Source organism: Dermacentor andersoni, chromosome 1, assembly GCF_023375885.2.
Source record: "Dermacentor andersoni chromosome 1, qqDerAnde1_hic_scaffold, whole genome shotgun sequence".
Taxonomy (NCBI): Eukaryota; Metazoa; Arthropoda; class Arachnida; order Ixodida; family Ixodidae; genus Dermacentor; species Dermacentor andersoni.
The window spans coordinates 276,271,444-276,276,944 of record NC_092814.1 but is presented as its reverse complement, the minus strand read 5'-3'; the positions used below and the strand labels follow the sequence as shown (position 1 = coordinate 276,276,944).

The 5,501-nt window shown below is 46.4% G+C and overlaps 1 pseudogene; it reads left to right on the top strand.

The window, feature by feature from the left end:
• The first annotated feature begins 2,685 nt into the window (after nt 1–2,685).
• LOC126548697 (U2 spliceosomal RNA) lies at nt 2,686–2,805 on the top strand (annotated as a pseudogene).
• Nucleotides 2,806–5,501: the final 2,696 nt, after the last annotated feature.

Sequence of the window (5,501 nt, the reverse complement as noted above, 5' to 3'; positions counted from 1 at the left end):
GGCCGTGCCGAAACGTTGGAAGTAAAGTATCGTTTTCTTCGTGCTTGCGTCCTATATATATATATATATATATAAAATATAATATAATATTTGTAAAAAAATTATGGGGTTTTACGAGCCAAAACAACTTTCTGATTATGAGGCCCACCGTAGTGGAGGACTCTTTAGAGGACTTCTTTAACGTGCACCTAAATCTAAGTATACGGATGTTCTCACCCCTATCGAAATGCGGCCACCGTGGCCGGGATTCAATCCCGCGACCTCGTGCTCAGCAGCCCAACACCATAGCCACTGAGCCACCACGGGGAGCTATATATTTTTAACATGAAAGTGTTTTATGCAGTGATCAACCGACAATCTGTCCCATGTACGACTTATATTGGGGAGCCAGATATGGTAGGGAACAAACATTTTGTTTGCAAACAATGGTTATTCGCAGTGTGTGGATTCGGACATGACGTGTTCATATGTAAAAAGTAGCTTTCTTGGTGAATGTTTAGTATCATCAAACACGTCTTAGCAGGACGTGTTTGTTCAGCCGTTACGGTTTCTTGAAAGCAATTTCGCTGTTCTCTCTCACGTTGCTCGCGGCAGTTCGTCACGCTATCATCATCACGCAAATCCGTGGGATAGCGATATTTTGCCGTTTTGTGCCTACCTAATGGGTAGGAAAGAAGTCTTGCAAAAGTTAAAAAGAATCGCTTTATTAAAGAAATTGGGCACTTGGTAACCTATATTGGTACCAGCGTATTTCTTTAGGTATCACTTGTTTTATCACTGGGTATTTTTCTAGAGAGAGGGAGAGAGTAAACGTTATACAAGTTGGCCCGCAGCCTGGACACCTGTAAACTTAGCAATCATAGTATAGCGCTCGATAGTGAAGTGTCTTGCTGTCAAGTGCGTTCCTGACGCTTTTTCGAGATGGACCTCTGACAGCAGTTACCGCTTGGTGGCGCCGCGGCAGCTTACGCCATGATTACTGAGGAATACGGAAGAAAGTAAATTGGCTGGGGTAATATTCAGATATTTGTACAGAAATAACATTCATTCACAGAGGAGGAAAAAAAACTGGGAAGCTTACCAGCAAGTATGCGACCGGTATGGGGAGCAACATGGCAACAAAGAACGTCAAGTGGAGAGTCAGAGAGGCTGAGACAATCTCATGGGTGGCGGCAATGGAAAAGAAACGCGCTAAGAGTAACTACTTAAGAGGAAAAAAAGGAAATAAGGAAATAAACAATTTATGATATCTCAAAGGGAAGCTCTTTACTTTTCGAAGCGAAATTAGGATGCCTTAGAACACGCACTTCTAAAGTGAGATACAACAAGGAAGAAGCATGTGCTCACTGCGGTAAAGCTAGGGAAACGATGGAGCATGTTTTATTAGAATGTGAAGATAACTGCCCAGTGGTCGATTTAGGCGCCTCTGGCCTCCTTCAAGCACTTGGGTTCAGAGGGAGCAGGGGGAAAGCAAACATGGGGGGGAGGGGGGGTCCGTAGTAGAGATTCGTAAGAGGCGATTGGAAGATTGGCGGAAGAAAAGTAGGGAAACGACAAACAATGGAGGTGTAAAAAGCGAATTTCCCAATAGGGGTTCAGAAAGTTTGGGGATGAGACTTCTTCACGGTCTCTTTCTTTCCTTTCTTTCTTTTTTTTAAGGTAGGTAGGACATTAGGCAGTATCATAACAAGACTTTGGTGGCGCACAGCCCTGTTTCAAAGGGGACGCTCATAGCATACATCCATTCATCCGTTTTTTCGCGTCTGCTCACATTTGAACATGCGTATAGGCGCTCGGCCAGGATGCCGCAGGAGCTTTCACGCGGTAACGAGGCAGCTTCGCCACGTACGCATCGGATATACCTATGACGCCTGATAGCCTCCGGCGTGCTGTTTACGGTGAGCAGCAGCACATGCCTCGCCTGACTGCTATCGTGGTCACGGGTTCGCCCTGCAAGCGAAACTTAATTAAGGAAAGACTGTGCAGGATGTGCGGACTTGTTTTTCTGAATGTGCCATGAAGCTGTCCCTGCTTTACAAAATTCACGTTTTGCTTTTTTGTTACGAACAATTCCTATGAAAGAGCAATCAGAATTTTTTTCTTCTTCTTTTTTTTCTGTTTTGGAAGGGCACGTGATCGTGCGCTCCGACCACGATTTTATGAACCACGACCGTGGGCTATTAAACTCATTTCATGCTAATAGGTTTAGGAAAGGGTCTGTAATTTTAAGCAAACACCCATATTCTTTAAGTGCGAACACTTTTGCCTTAGCGTAAAGCTTAAATTAGGAGCTAGCTTTGAATTGGATTAACACATGCGTAAAGACCCACAGAGGAACTATAAGAACGAGTCGAGCAGAGTCGAGTGCCTCGCCTTGTCCCTTAAGTCGATGGAAACGTCCCTCTTGATAGCCCAGGAAGAAAGTGCACTTAGTGTAGCAAGTCAGCCCCCACGACGAGATTTGTTTTATTTACATATATATATATATATATATATATATAAGAAAGTACACTTAGTGTACCAAGTTGGCCTTTATGCGCTTAATTTTTTTATATTCTGTTTGATGAATAATGAGAGGGGGAAAGAACGTGGGAGTGGTGCTTGTGCACGTTGCCTGATCTTCGGTATATATATATATATATATAACATGGTTCTCTTACAACGCTAAACTTATGTGGTTCGACTTCCACTTGGTCCCAAGATATCAGACTTATTTCTGGAAGTTGGGAGGGTGTTTGAAGCCTGCTTCACCTCCACCACGGGTCGGCCCGGTATTGCACTATCTTCGGAATCGGCCCACGCATTCCTGTCCACGCTGCATGACATGGCGAAAGCCCGCCAGGGTACCCCCGTCATCCCCCCCCCCCTTTTCTTTCGGAACGTATGCCCGGTATTGCAGTATCTCCGGAATCGGCGCACACATTTCTGTCGTCAACATTCTTAAGCAAAATTACACCCTTTGGGTTGTATCTTGCAACACAACAATGATCGCCATCCGTCTTACCCGCATTTCCCTTCTTTAACGCTGCTAGCGCGGTACTTCCAAGTCACGAACAACTGCGCGTTATCGGCATGATAGAGCATTGTTGACAGGAAAGTAGTGAGCGCAGCGTTTTCAAGAAAGGGAACGCAAGCAAGAGAGATGACGATTACTGTTGTGTGGCAAATATACACCCCAAAGGGTGTACATTTGTTTAAGAGTGCATACGGACGTAAGCCGGCCAGGCTAAACCCCTGGGAACGCATGCCCCGTATTGCACTATCTCCGGGATCGGCGCACACATTTCTGGCGCCCATATGGATGGAAGTCGGCCAGGGTAACCCCCTAGGAATGCATGCATATAGGAAGCATACAGGGGCGAGAGGTAAACAGCTTCGGTGTAATAAATACGATGCGTGATGGACGCTCGAACCATATAGCTCTACCGCAGTCACGCTCTGAAACAGTGGCACATATATGCCGTAGCTGGACAAGTGGCACAGGCCTGTTGCAAGAGCAGCGTAGGTCGTTAAGAAAAGCAACATGACATGCCGGCAGGTATGATGGGACGGGCATGCGCACGGCCGCTCGAGCGCCAGTCTCGACAGCAGGCACCTCTTCGCAAGATGGCGCGTCGATACAGTTTGGCGCGCGCTCCCGTGGTGCGTCTACTCTTGGGCACGGGTGTACAATTGGCGCAGACCTTCAATATTTTCGTGAATATACCAATACTCATGCACCGAAGTGACCGACAAGCAGATAAACTAACCTGCCTGCAACATGTCCTTCAGTCAACGCCTCCTCCAACCCAACCCCGCTCCTTGACTGCGCAAGTGCGCGTGGCACTTGGCCGGATCGAAATGGCAAAGCGGCAGTTCTGTGCTCAAACGCCCTATGATCGCATATTATTCCGCGAAATCAGTCGCTTTTTAGCCGTAATGGCGCTGCAGGCAGAGAACCTGCAGCCAGAAAGACACTATGAGTTGTACGTGGACGTTGTGAAGAAGTTACAGGGTGTCTTAACGACGACGACGAAGGGACGAGGGTAGAGAATAAAGAAGATGGCCGACACCATAGCCTAGCCCTACTGTGTATTATTACAAATTGGCGCAGCCGCATTTTTTCTGTGTGGACATTCAAGTCAAGATGTCGGTGGACTTCATCATTGGAGCAAATCAATGCGGTACCATCCGAATCTTACCTGCAACGCGTCAAGATGAAAAGGAACAAGCTCTTCCGGAAGCAGTGAGCACTGACGCATTTGTCTCCTATATAAGCGCTAGAACGAAGCTCACTTACGATGATTTAGTTGCGAAAGAAAAGGTGAAGCTGAATATGAAACTTAAAGATTATGAGAAGTTTGTGCTGACTCCAATTCGAAACTGCGCGAAGCCTGCTACCGTTGCTTCGTCTGACAGTGGTGTCAACCTGCTCACTAAATTTCTTGAAGTGCAACAGGAACAGAACAGACAGCAAAAGGAATTAATGCGTTTGTTTGTAAACGTGACTGAAAGAGGAATGAACAGGCCGAGTCTCGAATACGTGAAGCCAGAGATGTTTGATGGAGGTTCCAGTAGTCCCGAGGCCTGGCTAACATTTTACGAATATGCATGCAATGAAAACTACTGGCACAGTGATGAAGATAAAGTGAAAAACATGCGACTATTCCTATCAGGAATAGCCAAGAGCTGGTACGAATTGCGTGTCAACGCTCACAGCAACAAGCCATGGACGGAGTGGAAGGAGAATTATCTCGGCTCTTTTGGAGAATAAGGTATTATTATGGAATAAAGCTACCGCATTCAAGTACAGGTATGGGTCTGCACTCAGCTATTTTTATGAGAAAAGGAGGCTACTCCAGCTGGCTGACTCAGCCTTGTCCGAGACGCCTGTGGTTCCGCTTATCATTCATGGTTTGAGTCCGGACCTTCAGAAGCAAATGCAAGTGAGAGGGCCCAAAACGGTTGAAGAACTTCTGCAGAGAATGCGAAACCTCTACCTACAAGACTCGGGACCTTAGCGGCAGCAAATGTTGCCTGGTGCAAGGTGCCCAACTGCCACACGAGCTGATGAAAGACGCCCACTTGAAAGCTGGAAGTCTATCGCTTCTCCTGCATCCTTTCTGATTGACCAAACCAACACGAAGAATCAGATGCTGTGACAAAATACTAAATAAAGAGGGCTTCGGCTTCGGCCTGAAGACACCAAGAGAAGCTGTTCATTTGTCGCATGCAAACCTCTTGTATATATATGTTTTTGTTGATGGAAAGGAAAGGAGCGCGTTAGTTGACTGTGGAGCAAGTATCACAATTATAGATGCCCGTATTGTTGAGACTGAGAAAGTACAACAGGGACGGGCTGTGGAAGTACATGGATACGACGGAAGGCGAGATATTCATGATAAATGGACATGTTTAACCATATCCTGTCTCGGCAATAGTGTTGCTACGCAGGCGCTAGTACTCGACGGAGTACCCTATGAATTACTCCTATCACGTCCAGCCATCAGTGCACTTCGCCT